The sequence below is a fragment of the Mixophyes fleayi genome (genome assembly GCF_038048845.1).
Source record: "Mixophyes fleayi isolate aMixFle1 chromosome 4 unlocalized genomic scaffold, aMixFle1.hap1 SUPER_4_unloc_5, whole genome shotgun sequence".
NCBI lineage: Eukaryota > Metazoa > Chordata > Amphibia > Anura > Limnodynastidae > Mixophyes > Mixophyes fleayi.
The window spans coordinates 282,609-298,821 of record NW_027445891.1 but is presented as its reverse complement, the minus strand read 5'-3'; the positions used below and the strand labels follow the sequence as shown (position 1 = coordinate 298,821).

The 16,213-nt window shown below is 40.2% G+C and overlaps 5 non-coding genes across 5 annotated transcripts; all 5 read right to left on the bottom strand.

The window, feature by feature from the left end:
• Window positions 1–5,141: 5,141 nt before the first annotated feature.
• On the bottom strand, window positions 5,142–5,214 carry TRNAV-AAC (transfer RNA valine (anticodon AAC)). The gene has a single exon. It is a non-coding gene; the product is annotated as a tRNA-Val (tRNA).
• A 1,402-nt stretch (window positions 5,215–6,616) lies between these two features.
• Window positions 6,617–6,689, bottom strand: TRNAV-AAC (transfer RNA valine (anticodon AAC)). Its single transcript has one exon. It is a non-coding gene; the product is annotated as a tRNA-Val (tRNA).
• A 1,402-nt stretch (window positions 6,690–8,091) lies between these two features.
• Window positions 8,092–8,164, bottom strand: TRNAV-AAC (transfer RNA valine (anticodon AAC)). Its single transcript has one exon. It is a non-coding gene; the product is annotated as a tRNA-Val (tRNA).
• Window positions 8,165–9,566: 1,402 nt separating this feature from the next.
• On the bottom strand, window positions 9,567–9,639 carry TRNAV-AAC (transfer RNA valine (anticodon AAC)). The gene has a single exon. It is a non-coding gene; the product is annotated as a tRNA-Val (tRNA).
• Window positions 9,640–11,041: 1,402 nt separating this feature from the next.
• Window positions 11,042–11,114, bottom strand: TRNAV-AAC (transfer RNA valine (anticodon AAC)). Its single transcript has one exon. It is a non-coding gene; the product is annotated as a tRNA-Val (tRNA).
• Window positions 11,115–16,213: the final 5,099 nt, after the last annotated feature.

Sequence of the window (16,213 nt, the reverse complement as noted above, 5' to 3'; positions counted from 1 at the left end):
CCAGCTATGTCAACTATCATTGTTGGTTCTTCACTCTGACTCTCAGTTAACCTCACTGGCTGTAGACTACAGGTATGACCTGACCCCTAGCGCTGACTATTGATTTCCCGCGCAGCATTTGCTGCCGTAATATGCGCGGGTAGATGTGAGTCTTCTAGTCTATGTGAATCCTTTCTTGGAGGATATCTATGTGACCCACCCCTATGTGTATTGAGTCTTTCTTTATTACAATCTCTCCTGTAATGTCCTTCCTCGTTACAGTTGAAACACCTGATCACTTTAGGTTTCCTGTTATATGGGTTGTATGCTGGTGGTCGTGTGTGCATCCCTTCTAGAGCCTGTATACTTACCGTCATTAACTTATCACTTTTCTCTTCCCTTTTTCTAAAAAGGTTCTTGTCATGCTCCACAGCAGACTCCCTAAGGGAGTCTACCGTGACGCCTCTCCAATTAGGTAATGTGGTTTGTACTCTCGTCTTTAAATTTTCCCTAAGGCCATCCATCAGTACCCCTACAGCTACCTCTCTGTGATGTGGGTCCTCACTTATGTTGGATATCCCAGTAAATCGTGCGATCGCTGTTATAGCTCTAGCAAAGTAATCTGAGGCAGTTTCACTATCCTTTTGTTTAATGGTGAAAATCTTACTCCAATTTACCACTACTGGAAAACAGATGGCTAAGTGTTTGACAATTTGTTCTATATTCCGTTGGTTAATCTCATCAGTCAAGGTGTCATCTTCCTCCAACAAACAATCTCCAATAAATTTTTGTATGTTAGTATTGGGAGGAAGACACGCCCTCAACACTACCCGCCAATCCTTACTGGTTGGTTTGTGAGCATTCCCTAAGCCTTTAACAAATTTCTGACATTTAGCTAACTCCTTTCTAGGGTCCGGGAATTCAGTCATAATGGAACGTAATTCTGATCTAGTCCAGGGACAATGCATTGTAACATTTCTTAAAGGAACTACACCATCCTTATCTGGTTTCCCATTGGGAACCGATATTGTGCGGACCGGGAACACACCCTCTGGTACACTAACTTCAGGGGACGCTACAGGATTTACAGGCCCTAGATTTAGAACACTTTCACTCCTAGTGATCACGCTACTCTCACCTATCTCAGCCATTTTCTCATACTTGCGCTGAGCCTCTAGTACATTAACAGCATGGGCAATGGCCGAAATCACAGTGGGTTCATCTTCATTTTCAGATACACTTGATTGAAACTGATTTAAAACAGGGTACAACTTAGTAATTTTTCTATTTTCAGTTTTAACAACGGCTGTACTTACCCCTCCCGCCACATAAGGTGGCGGGGGCGCGCTTGCGCTGAGTTCGCCACGCTTCTCAATGGTTACATCCGCCACGCCTATTTCCGGTTTGCATTCGCTGCTCTGCCACGTGTTACCTTCCATTTGCCACAATTTTAAACAATCATTATGTCTATTTCTCTTTTTCGTTGACTTGATCAACCATATTTTATCTTTTACAGTATTTAGTACCTCTGCATTAAAACTCCCTATTGTTGGGAAAGGCCTATCACAAGCTTTGGTCATCCCGACCCACGTGTCACAATACACAGTTGCATATGCACCATATTTCTTACACATGAGAAACCTCGCTGAACCAATAGGGCCTTCCTTAGGCAGTACACTGACCATCTCTAGCGTATGCTTAGCACCCATGTTGAACAATATACCTTCTACCCGGAACACAGACACACCGCAATGCTCTGTTCCTTCCGGCCAAATGTGAAATACAGACACACCGCAATGCTCTGTTCTTTCCACCTAATAATTTCAACTCTGTTGCTATACTCACCGCTAGAGATCTATAATGCTCGGTGAACGTATTTCCTTTAGCCGCGCTCACTCGCTTTTCTCGCCCCTGGCTAGGGTCCCTAATACAGAAATATCACTGTGGGCCCCAAGCGCCATCAGCTCCTCGATACCCTGGCTCAACCACAAAAATCTGCTGAGTTTATTATCGCTGGGAGCGCAAAGTCGATACAATCAACCTGCCTTTCCAGTATAATTCCTCCTAGCTGCTTCACCAATTCGCACTAACGGTGCGATCGGATCGCACTGCCTACCAATACTAATTATTAGCAAACCTTGCGATCTATTGGTAGCGCTTTGCGAAAACCCAGTTTTCGCATTCGGTATACCTGCCCTGTATACCGTCCTTCAGTTGGGCAATCCGCCTCGTCAGACAGCAACTGAGCACCTCAACAATAAAACAGTGTATCTACGTTACAACATCACACACTATACACCTTTTCTGCGCAGAAAATCAAAAGTTCCCAACAATAGTAATAATGTCTCAGAGGCATTCACAAGTAATTATACTATGCATGTATAATAACTATCAAAACGATTGTTTAACCACGTGGCAAGTTTACCGGAAGTTCGCGTACGCACAGCAGGAAGTACACATACGCTAAACAATGCAATACAGTTAAAACGCACAATGACAGAAAAAAGAAACAGTTTTCTCTTTTGTCCCTAGGTTCTAGTTAGCGTGCCCTAGATAATGCAAAACGGACATTCGGTTTCGCAACACAGAGTAAAATTCAGGTTTTGAACACCATGCATTCTTACCCGTTTATGACGCGTCTCCACCCTTTGTTGAGGAACCGAAATCCGTTGGTCTTGCGTATCATCGGCAACGAAACCTCCAAAGCTCACGAGCCCCCAAATTGTTATGTGCGTATTGTCGCTAACCAATAACGATTGTCGAACCTCGATTTGTGTTTCCAAAGCACAAAGATTTATTCGCAATAAGTGGAAAAATATGCTCAAGCGAAGTAATAGTAAATACAGCCGTTACTTATCGCAGGCGCTCTGGATCCAGTGCAGTCATTCAATCCTGAAGTCTGGGGACAAGATGTCTGCACTCTGGATCACAAGCTGCTGCTTATATACACAATCAAATACAGTAATACAATGAAGATGGTATGGCTTGCATCTATTGGTCCGGGTCTCAGGAATGTCCAAGGGGTCGTCAATCATTGGCTGGTTCATCCTAAGGAATCCAAAGGAGGGGGTCATCTCTGCAGGGGGTATGCTCTGCTCTTCCCGCCAGGATTCCTTAGTCTTAAGTAGTTCATAATTCCCTATCATTCATAACTTGCGTATGCACTCTGCGATTCCCTCGCAGAGTGAACCAAACAGTAGGATATGTAACAAAGTTCATTATGATACCACTGATGATGTTATTCCTTTAACCCGTTCCGTGTATTTCACTAATATGCATGTAACTCTGATATAACATATAAATACTACTATATTTCGACATAACTGACTATGTGTTGCAACTACCATTAATGTGTACTATTTTATAAGTATGCGTGTTTGTGCGAATGTATGGTAAAAGATCAATTACTGTTGCTGCCACGTGTAGTGGATGCGTACGCCCTTTCACGCCGTAGCGTGCTCTTGTACGTCGATGCGTACCGTACGCATCTTTTCAAACAAAGACAACCAAGTTTGCTAGACTTTAATTGAAATGACTTTATCCAATTTACTGACTTCGACAATATATGAAGGTGGATAGGTAGATGGTGTTGCAATGACATTAAAAGTTCCTGTTGATACAACTATTTACAAGATGTTATATCAATTTTACATCTCACATGTCCTATATAAAAGGAGATCTAACGCTTGTTTCTGCCCGGTTTCGAACTGGGGACCTTCCACGTGTTAGGTGAATGTGATAACCACTACACTACAGAAACACCAGCTGTGAGATTTGTTGACCTTTGCCACTGTAATAGAGAGGGATCCTTACTGACATTTAATGATCTGTATCTGGACTCAAATTGATAAAAGGATTTGATTATTTACACTTCCTGTCTGAGGGTGTTATCCTACACACATCGAGGTATCCAGGGTCCCCATTTCCTAGTACTTCATTAGGGGTCCATCTTGGATGGTTGGTCACTTAGTAAAATCAGAATCCAGAGATAGTCCTTTCCCACCTTGTGTCTCATTATACCACATAGGTGTAGTATGATTGAATTCTGGTATAATTTCCTAAATTATGGGGTGCCGTTCATTCTGTGTGACATTCAGACATTTTTGTATGTGTCTCACAGTGATTAAAGTGGTTTCCTCATGCTGGGGAGAAGGACAGGGAATATTGTCGTATTTCATTTTCATAATTTTTTGATCTTTTCATTTGTTTTTTGTTTCATTTAAGTTTTACTCTTTTATTATTCTGTTGTAGACCTAGTATAGTTACAAGATCAAAATTACTATTGATGTATTGGTGTTAAGGAAGATCTGATCTCAACCTGATCACCCATAGTTGAAACTACAGTCAACTAGCTATCTCCCATCACTATATACGGAAGTGCACAGACACTTACACATTTTGAACACAGCACTCCCATTGAGTGACTAGGAGGGAAATAGCCATATGAATCAGTTCTTGCCCACTCATTGGAGCCTTTGGCTGTCAGTGCAACCTCTAAGTCGTCTCATAGCAATATGGCTGGTGTGACAACATAGAAAGACAGTGGTGAGGAAGTGTTGATTATGAGACTGACGTGCTACCTACTGTGCTAACGAGGCCGCTTCACTGTATGCACATAACGTTGAACAATGTTCTTCAATTCTATCTTCACTATTAACTAATTTATAAGAAGATGTTTTATAATTCATAGTTATGTTTTGCTGCAGCTCTATGGTTAACTAATAAAATTAACCCCTTCCCGCTACAGGATGTAACGGTAATGTCTTGTTCAATTTTAGGCAGGGAGTTACGGCAAGTCACAGATCCCTGTGTCATGACCAAGAACAATGATGAGTGGTTCCTGGCAGATAAATGGCTTCCGCACACCATTCAATAAAGAAGCTGGGATGCAATGGTCGCATCCCCTTTCTATGTCTCCCTGAATCCTCATTGACATCATCCCTGTGACTTGTTCCTGAAAGACATAGAGAGGTTAGGTGCCCGACAGGAGCTATTGCTAAGATATACAGGAGGCGTATGGAAATGATTGTTAAATCATATATGAAGGTGGATAGGTAGATGGTGTTGCAATGACATTAAAAGTTCCTGTTGATACAACTATTTACAAGATGTTATATCAATTTTACATCTCACATGTATTATATAAAATGAGATCTAATGCTTGTTTCTGCCCGGTTTTGAACCGGGGACCTTTCGCGTGTTAGGCGAATGTGATAACCACTACACTACAGAAACACCAGCTGTGAGCTTTGGTGACCTCTGCCACTGTAATAGAGAGGGATCCTTACTGACATTTAATGATCTGTATCTGGACTCAAATTGATAAAAGGATTTGATTATTTACACTTCCTGTCTGAGGGTGTTATCCTACACACATCGAGGTATCCAGGGTCCCCATTTCCTAGTACTTCATTAGGGGTCCATCTTGGATGGTTGGTCACTTAGTAAAATCAGAATCCAGAGATAGTCCTTTCCCACCTTGTGTCTCATTATACCACATAGGTGTAGTATGATTGAATTCTGGTATAATTTCCTAAATTATGGGGTGCCGTTCATTCTGTGTGACATTCAGACATTTTTGTCTGTGTCTCACAGTGATTAAAGTGGTTTCCTCACGCTGGGGAGAAGGACAGGGAATATTGTCGTATTTCATTTTCATAATTTTTTGATCTTTTCATTTGTTTTTTGTTTCATTTAAGTTTTACTCTTTTATTATTCTGTTGTAGACCTAGTATAGTTACAAGATCAAATTTACTATTGATGTATTGGTGTTAAGGAAGATCTGATCTCAACCTGATCACCCATAGTTGAAACTACAGTCAACTAGCTATCTCCCATCACTATATACGGAAGTGCACAGACACTTACACATTTTGAACACAGCACTCCCATTGAGTGACTAGGAGGGAAATAGCCATATGAATCAGTTCTTGCCCACTCATTGGAGCCTTTGGCTGTCAGTGCAACCTCTAAGTCGTCACATAGCAATATGGCTGGTGTGACAACATAGAAAGACAGTGGTGAGGAAGTGTTGATTATGAGACTGATGTGCTACCTACTGTGCTAACGAGGCCGCTTCACTGTATGCACATAACGTTGAACAATGTTCTTCAATTCTATCTTCACTATTAACTAATTTATAAGAAGATGTTTTATAATTCATAGTTATGTTTTGCTGCTGCTCTATGGTTAACTAATAAAATTAACCCCTTCCCGCTACAGGATGTAACGGTAATGTCTTGTTCAATTTTAGGCAGGGAGTTACGGCAAGTCACAGATCCCTGTGTCATGACCAAGAACAATGATGAGTGGTTCCTGGCAGATAAATGGATTCCGCACACCATTCAATAAAGAAGCTGGGATGCAATGGTCGCATCCCCTTTCTATGTCTCCCTGAAACCTCATTGACATCATCCCTGTGACTTGTTCCTGAAAGACATAGAGAGGTTAGGTGCCCGACAGGAGCTATTGCTAAGATATACAGGAGGTGTATGGAAATGATTGTTAAATCATATATGAAGGTGGATAGGTAGATGGTGTTGTAATGACATTAAAAGTTCCTGTTGATACAACTATTTACAAGATGTTATATCAATTTTACATCTCACATGTCCTATATAAAAGGAGATCTAATGCTTGTTTCTGCCCGGTTTTGAACCAGGGACCTTTCGTGTGTTAGGCGAATGTGATAACCACTACACTACAGAAACACCAGCTGTGAGCTTTGGTGACCTCTGCCACTGTAATAGAGAGGGATCCTTACTGACATTTAATGATCTGTATCTGGACTCAAATTGATAAAAGGATTTGATTATTTACACTGACTGTCTGAGGGTGTTATCCTACACACATCGAGGTATCCAGGGTCCCCATTTACTAGTACTTCATTAGGGGTCCATCTTGGATGGTTGGTCACTTAGTAAAATCAGAATCCAGAGATAGTCCTTTCCCACCTTGTGTCTCATTATACCACATAGGTGTAGTATGATTGAATTCTGGTATAATTTCCTAAATTATGGGGTGCTGTTCATTCTGTGTGACATTCAGACATTTTTGTATGTGTCTCACAGTGATTAAAGTGGTTTCCTCACGCTGGGGAGAAGGACAGGGAATATTGTCGTATTTCGTTTTCATAATTTTTTGATCTTTTCATTTGTTTTTTGTTTCATTTAAATTTTTCTCTTCTATTATTCTGTTGTAGACCTAGTATAGTTACAAGATCAAATTTACTATTGATGTATTGGTGTTAAGGAAGATCTGATCTCAACCTGAACACCCATAGTTGACACTACAGTCAACTAGTTATCTCCCATCACTATATGCGGAAGTGCACAGACACTTACACATTTTGAACACAGCACTCCCATTGAGTGACTAGGAGGGAAATAGCCATATGAATCAGTTCTTGCCCACTCATTGGAGCCTTTGGCTGTCAGTGCAACCTCTACGTCGTCTCATAGCAATATGGCTGGTTTGACAACATAGAAAGACAGTGGTGAGGAAGTGTTGATTATGAGACTGACGCGCTACCTACTGTGCTAACGAGGCCGCTTCACTGTATGCACATAACGTTGAACAATGTTCTTCAATTCTATCTTCACTATTAACTTATTTATAAGAAGATCTTTTCTAATTCATAGTTATGTTTTGCTGCTGCTCTATGGTTAACTAATAAAATTAACCCCTTCCCGCTACAGGATGTAACGGTAATGTCTTGTTCAATTTTAGGCATGGAGTTACGGCAAGTCACAGATCCCTGTGTCATGACCAAGAACAATGATGAGTGGTTCCTGGCAGATAAATGGCTTCCGCACACCATTCAATAAAGAAGCTGGGATGCAATGGTCGCATGCACTTTCTATGTCTCCCTGAAACCTCATTGACATCATCCCTGTGACTTGTTCCTGAAAGACATAGAGAGGTTAGGTGCCCGACAGGAGCTATTGCTAAGATATACAGGAGGCGTATGGAAATGATTGTTAAATCATATATGAAGGTGGATAGGTAGATGGTGTTGTAATGACATTAAAAGTTCCTGTTGATATAACTATTTACAAGATGTTATATCAATTTTACATCTCACATGTCCTATATAAAAGGAGATCTAATGCTTGTTTCTGCCCGGTTTTGAACCGGGGACCTTTCGCGTGTTAGGCGAATGTGATAACCACTACACTACAGAAACACCAGCTGTGAGCTTTGGTGACCTCTGCCACTGTAATAGAGAGGGATCCTTACTGACATTTAATGATCTGTATCTGGACTCAAATTGATAAAAGGATTTAATTATTTACACTGACTGTCTGAGGGTGTTATCCTACACACATCGAGGTATCCAGGGTCCCCATTTCCTAGTACTTCATTAGGGGTCCATCTTGGATGGTTGGTCACTTAGTAAAATCAGAATCCAGAGATAGTCCTTTCCCACCTTGTGTCTCATTATACCACATAGGTGTAGTATGATTGAATTCTGGTATAATTTCCTAAATTATGGGGTGCCGTTCATTCTGTGTGACATTCAGACATTTTTGTATGTGTCTCACAGTGATTAAAGTGGTTTCCTCACGCTGGGGAGAAGGACAGGGAATATTGTCGTATTTCATTTTCATAATTTTTTGATCTTTTCATTTGTTTTTTGTTTCATTTAAGTTTTACTCTTTTATTATTCTGTTGTAGACCTAGTATAGTTACAAGATCAAAATTACTATTGATGTATTGGTGTTAAGGAAGATCTGATCTCAACCTGATCACCCATAGTTGAAACTACAGTCAACTAGCTATCTCCCATCACTATATACGGAAGTGCACAGACACTTACACATTTTGAACACAGCACTCCCATTGAGTGACTAGGAGGGAAATAGCCATATGAATCAGTTCTTGCCCACTCATTGGAGCCTTTGGCTGTCAGTGCAACCTCTAAGTCGTCTCATAGCAATATGGCTGGTGTGACAACATAGAAAGACAGTGGTGAGGAAGTGTTGATTATGAGACTGACGTGCTACCTACTGTGCTAACGAGGCCGCTTCACTGTATGCACATAACGTTGAACAATGTTCTTCAATTCTATCTTCACTATTAACTAATTTATAAGAAGATGTTTTATAATTCATAGTTATGTTTTGCTGCTGCTCTATGGTTAACTAATAAAATTAACCCCTTCCCGCTACAGGATGTAACGGTAATGTCTTGTTCAATTTTAGGCAGGGAGTTACGGCAAGTCACAGATCCCTGTGTCATGACCAAGAACAATGATGAGTGGTTCCTGGCAGATAAATGGCTTCCGCACACCATTCAATAAAGAAGCTGGGATGCAATGGTCGCATCCCCTTTCTATGTCTCCCTGAATCCTCATTGACATCATCCCTGTGACTTGTTCCTGAAAGACATAGAGAGGTTAGGTGCCCGACAGGAGCTATTGCTAAGATATACAGGAGGCGTATGGAAATGATTGTTAAATCATATATGAAGGTGGATAGGTAGATGGTGTTGCAATGACATTAAAAGTTCCTGTTGATACAACTATTTACAAGATGTTATATCAATTTTACATCTCACATGTATTATATAAAATGAGATCTAATGCTTGTTTCTGCCCGGTTTTGAACCGGGGACCTTTCGCGTGTTAGGCGAATGTGATAACCACTACACTACAGAAACACCAGCTGTGAGCTTTGGTGACCTCTGCCACTGTAATAGAGAGGGATCCTTACTGACATTTAATGATCTGTATCTGGACTCAAATTGATAAAAGGATTTGATTATTTACACTTCCTGTCTGAGGGTGTTATCCTACACACATCGAGGTATCCAGGGTCCCCATTTCCTAGTACTTCATTAGGGGTCCATCTTGGATGGTTGGTCACTTAGTAAAATCAGAATCCAGAGATAGTCCTTTCCCACCTTGTGTCTCATTATACCACATAGGTGTAGTATGATTGAATTCTGGTATAATTTCCTAAATTATGGGGTGCCGTTCATTCTGTGTGACATTCAGACATTTTTGTATGTGTCTCACAGTGATTAAAGTGGTTTCCTCACACTGGGGAGAAGGACAGGGAATATTGTCGTATTTCATTTTCATAATTTTTTGATCTTTTCATTTGTTTTTTGTTTCATTTAAGTTTTACTCTTTTATTATTCTGTTGTAGACCTAGTATAGTTACAAGATCAAATTTACTATTGATGTATTGGTGTTAAGGAAGATCTGATCTCAACCTGATCACCCATAGTTGAAACTACAGTCAACTAGCTATCTCCCATCACTATATACGGAAGTGCACAGACACTTACACATTTTGAACACAGCACTCCCATTGAGTGACTAGGAGGGAAATAGCCATATGAATCAGTTCTTGCCCACTCATTGGAGCCTTTGGCTGTCAGTGCAACCTCTAAGTCGTCACATAGCAATATGGCTGGTGTGACAACATAGAAAGACAGTGGTGAGGAAGTGTTGATTATGAGACTGACGTGCTACCTACTGTGCTAACGAGGCCGCTTCACTGTATGCACATAACGTTGAACAATGTTCTTCAATTCTATCTTCACTATTAACTAATTTATAAGAAGATGTTTTATAATTCATAGTTATGTTTTGCTGCTGCTCTATGGTTAACTAATAAAATTAACCCCTTCCCGCTACAGGATGTAACGGTAATGTCTTGTTCAATTTTAGGCAGGGAGTTACGGCAAGTCACAGATCCCTGTGTCATGACCAAGAACAATGATGAGTGGTTCCTGGCAGATAAATGGATTCCGCACACCATTCAATAAAGAAGCTGGGATGCAATGGTCGCATCCCCTTTCTATGTCTCCCTGAAACCTCATTGACATCATCCCTGTGACTTGTTCCTGAAAGACATAGAGAGGTTAGGTGCCCGACAGGAGCTATTGCTAAGATATACAGGAGGTGTATGGAAATGATTGTTAAATCATATATGAAGGTGGATAGGTAGATGGTGTTGTAATGACATTAAATGTTCCTGTTGATACAACTATTTACAAGATGTTATATCAATTTTACATCTCACATGTCCTATATGAAAGGAGATCTAATGCTTGTTTCTGCCCGGTTTTGAACCAGGGACCTTTCGCGTGTTAGGCGAATGTGATAACCACTACACTACAGAAACACCAGCTGTGAGCTTTGGTGACCTCTGCCACTGTAATAGAGAGGGATCCTTACTGACATTTAATGATCTGTATCTGGACTGAAATTGATAAAAGGATTTGATTATTTACACTGACTGTCTGAGGGTGTTATCCTACACACATCGAGGTATCCAGGGTCCCCATTTCCTAGTACTTCATTAGGGGTCCATCTTGGATGGTTGGTCACTTAGTAAAATCAGAATCCAGAGATAGTCCTTTCCCACCTTGTGTCTCATTATACCACATAGGTGTAGTATGATTGAATTCTGGTATAATTTCCTAAATTATGGGGTGCTGTTCATTCTGTGTGACATTCAGACATTTTTGTATGTGTCTCACAGTGATTAAAGTGGTTTCCTCACGCTGGGGAGGACAGGGAATATTGTCGTATTTCGTTTTCATAATTTTTTGATCTTTTCATTTGTTTTTTGTTTCATTTAAATTTTTCTCTTCTATTATTCTGTTGTAGACCTAGTATAGTTACAAGATCAAATTTACTATTGATGTATTGGTGTTAAGGAAGATCTGATCTCAACCTGAACACCCATAGTTGACACTACAGTCAACTAGCTATCTCCCATCACTATATGCGGAAGTGCACAGACACTTACACATTTTGAACACAGCACTCCCATTGAGTGACTAGGAGGGAAATAGCCATATGAATCAGTTCTTGCCCACTCATTGGAGCCTTTGGCTGTCAGTGCAACCTCTAAGTCGTCTCATAGCAATATGGCTGGTTTGACAACATAGAAAGACAGTGGTGAGGAAGTGTTGATTATGAGACTGACGCGCTACCTACTGTGCTAACGAGGCCTCTTCACTGTATGCACATAACGTTGAACAATGTTCTTCAATTCTATCTTCACTATTAACTTATTTATAAGAAGATCTTTTCTAATTCATAGTTATGTTTTGCTGCTGCTCTATGGTTAACTAATAAAATTAACCCCTTCCCGCTACAGGATGTAACGGTAATGTCTTGTTAAATTTTAGGCATGGAGTTACGGCAAGTCACAGATCCCTGTGTCATGACCAAGAACAATGATGAGTGGTTCCTGGCAGATAAATGGCTTCCGCACACCATTCAATAAAGAAGCTGGGATGCAATGGTCGCATGCACTTTCTATGTCTCCCTGAAACCTCATTGACATCATCCCTGTGACTTGTTCCTGAAAGACATAGAGAGGTTAGGTGCCCGACAGGAGCTATTGCTAAGATATACAGGAGGCGTATGGAAATGATTGTTAAATCATATATGAAGGTGGATAGGTAGATGGTGTTGTAATGACATTAAAAGTTCCTGTTGATATAACTATTTACAAGATGTTATATCAATTTTACATCTCACATGTCCTATATAAAAGGAGATCTAATGCTTGTTTCTGCATGGTTTTGAACCGGGGACCTTTCGCGTGTTAGGCGAATGTGATAACCACTACACTACAGAAACACCAGCTGTGAGCTTTGGTGACCTCTGCCACTGTAATAGAGAGGGATCCTTACTGACATTTAATGATCTGTATCTGGACTCAAATTGATAAAAGGATTTGATTATTTACACTGACTGTCTGAGGGTGTTATCCTACACACATCGAGGTATCCAGGGTCCCCATTTCCTAGTACTTCATTAGGGGTCCATCTTGGATGGTTGGTCACTTAGTAAAATCAGAATACAGAGATAGTCCTTTCCCACCTTGTGTCTCATTATACCACATAGGTGTAGTATGATTGAATTCTGGTATAATTTCCTAAATTATGGGGTGCTGTTCATTCTGTGTGACATTCAGACATTTTTGAATGTGTCTCACAGTGATTAAAGTGGTTTCCTCACGCTGGGGAGAAGGACAGGGAATATTGTCGTATTTCGTTTTCATAATTTTTTTGATCTTTTCATTTGTTTTTTGTTTCATTTAAGTTTTACTCTTTTATTATTCTGTTGTAGACCTAATATAGTTACAAGATCAAATTTACTATTGATGTATTGGTGTTAAGGAAGATCTGATCTCAACCTGATCACCCATAGTTGAAACTACAGTCAACTAGCTATCTCCCATCACTATACGTGGAAGTGCACAGACACTTACACATTTTAAACACAGCACTCCCATTGAGTGACTAGGAGGGAAATAGCCATATGAATCAGTTCTTGCCCACTCATTGGAGCCTTTGGCTGTCAGTGCAACCTCTACGTCGTCTCATAGCAATATGGCTGGTTTGACAACATAGAAAGACAGTGGTGAGGAAGTGTTGATTATGAGACTGACGTGCTACCTACTGTGCTAACGAGGCCGCTTCACTGTATGCACATAACGTTGAACAATGTTCTTCAATTCTATCTTCACTATTAACTAATTTATAAGAAGATGTTTTGTAATTCATAGTTATGTTTTGCTGCTGCTCTATGGTTAACTAATAAAATTAACCCCTTCCCGCTACAGGATGTAACGGTAATGTCTTGTTCAATTTTAGGCAGGGAGTTACGGCAAGTCACAGATGAATGTGTCATGACCAAGAACAATGATGAGTGGTTCCTGGCAGATAAAAGGCTTCCGCACACCATTCAATAAAGAAGCTGGGATGCAATGGTCGCATCCCCTTTCTATGTCTCCCTGAAACCTCATTGACATCATCCCTGTGACTTGTTCCTGAAAGACATAGAGAGGTTAGGTGCCAGACAGGAGCTATTGCTAAGAAATACAGGAGGCGTATGGAAATGATTGTTAAACCATATATGAAGGTAGATAGGTAGATGGTGTTGCAATGACATTAAAAGTTCCCGTTGATACAACTGTTTACAAGATGTTATATCAATTCTACATCTCACATGTCCTATATAAAAGGAGATCTAATTCTTGTTTCTGTCTGGTTTTGAACCAGGAACTTTTCACGTGTTAGGCGAATGTGATAACCACTACACTACAGAAACACCAGCTGTGAGCTTTGTTGACCTCTGCCACTGTAATAGAGAGGGATCCTTACTGACATTTAATGATCTGTATCTGGACTCAAATTGATAAAAGGATTTGATTATTTACACTGACTGTCTGAGGGTGTTATCCTACACACATTGAGGTATCCAGGGTCCCCATTTCCTAGTACTTCATTAGGGGTCCATCTTGGATGGTTAGTCACTTAGTAAAATCAGAATCCAGAGATAGTCCTTTCCCACCTTGTGTCTCATTATACCACATAGGTGTAGTATGATTGAATTCTGGTATAATTTCCTGAATTATGGGGTGCCGTTCATTCTGTGTGACATTCAGACATTTTTGTATGTGTCTCACAGTGATTAAAGTGGTTTCCTCACGCTGGGGAGAAGGACAGGGAATATTGTCGTATTTCGTTTTCATAATTTTTTGATCTTTTCATTTGTTTTTTGTTTCATTTAAGTTTTACTCTTTTATTATTCTGTTATAGACCTAGTATAGTTACAAGATCAAATTTACTATTGATGTATTGGTGTTAAGGAAGATCTGATCTCAACCTGAACATACATAGTTGACACTACAGTCAACTAGCTATCTCCCATCACTATATGCGGAAGTGCACAGACACTTACACATTTTGAACTCAGCACTCTCATTAAATGACTAGGGGGGAAATAGCTATATGAATCAGTTCTTGCCCACTCATTGGAGCCTTTGGCTGTCAGTGCAACCTCTACGTCGTCTCATAGCAATATGGCTGGTTTGACAACATAGAAAGACAGTGGTGAGGAAGTGTTGATTATGAGACTGACGCGCTACCTACTGTGCTAACGAGGCCGCTTCACTGTATGCACATAACGTTGAACAATGTTCTTCAATTCTATCTTCACTATTAACTAATTTTTAGGAAGATGTTTTGTAATTCATATTTATGTTTTGCTGCTGCTCTATAGTTAACTAATAAAATTAACCCCTTCCCGCTACAGGATGTAACGGTAATGTCTTGTTCAATTTTAGGCAGGGAGTTACGGCAAGTCACAGATCCCTGTGTCATGACCAAGAACAATGATGAGTGGTTCCTGGCAGATAAATGGCTTCCGCACACCATTCAATAAAGAAGCTGGGATGCAATGGTCGCATCCCCTTTCTATGTCTCCCTGAAACCTCATTGACATCATCCCTGTGACTTGTTCCTGAAAGACATAGAGAGGTTAGGTGCCCGACAGGAGCTATTGCTAAGATATACTGGAGGCGTATGGAAATGATTGTTAAATCATATATGAAGGTGGATAGGTAGATGGTGTTGCAATGACAGTACAAGTTCCTATTGATACAACTATTTACAAGATGTTATATCAATCTTACATCTCACATGTCCTATATAAAAGGAGATCTAGCGCTTGTTTTACCCCGGTTTCGAAACGGGGACCTTTCGGGTGTAAGGCGAATGTGATAACCACTACACTACAGAAACACCAGCTGTGAGCTTTTGTGACCTCTGCCACTGTAATAGAGAGGGATCCTTACTGACATTTAATGATCTGTATCTGGACTCAAATTGATAAAAGGATTTGATTATTTACACTGACTGTCTGAGGGTGTTATCCTACACACATCGAGGTTTCCAGGGTCCCCATTTCCTAGTACTTCATTAGGGGTCCATCTTGGATGGTTGGTCACTTAGTAAAATCAGAATCCAGAGATAGTCCTTTCCCACCTTGTGTCTCATTATACCAGATAGGTGTAGTATAATTGAATTCTGGTATAATTTCCTAAATTATGGGGTGCCGTTCATTCTATGTGACATTCAGACATTTTTGTATGTGTCTCACAGTGATTAAAGTGGTTTCCTCACGCTGGGGAGAAGGACAGGGAATATTGTCGTATTTCGTTTTCATAATTTTTTGATCTTTTCATTTGTTTTTTGTTTCATTTAAGTTTTACTCTTTTATTATTCCGTTGTAGACCTAGTATAGTTACAAGATCAAATTTACTATTGATGTATTGGTGTTAAGGAAGATCTGATCTCAACCTGAACACCCATAGTTGACACTACAGTCAACTAGCTATCTCCCATCACTATATGCGGAAGTGCACAGACACTTACACATTTTGAACACAGCACTCCCATTGAGTGACTAGGAGGGAAA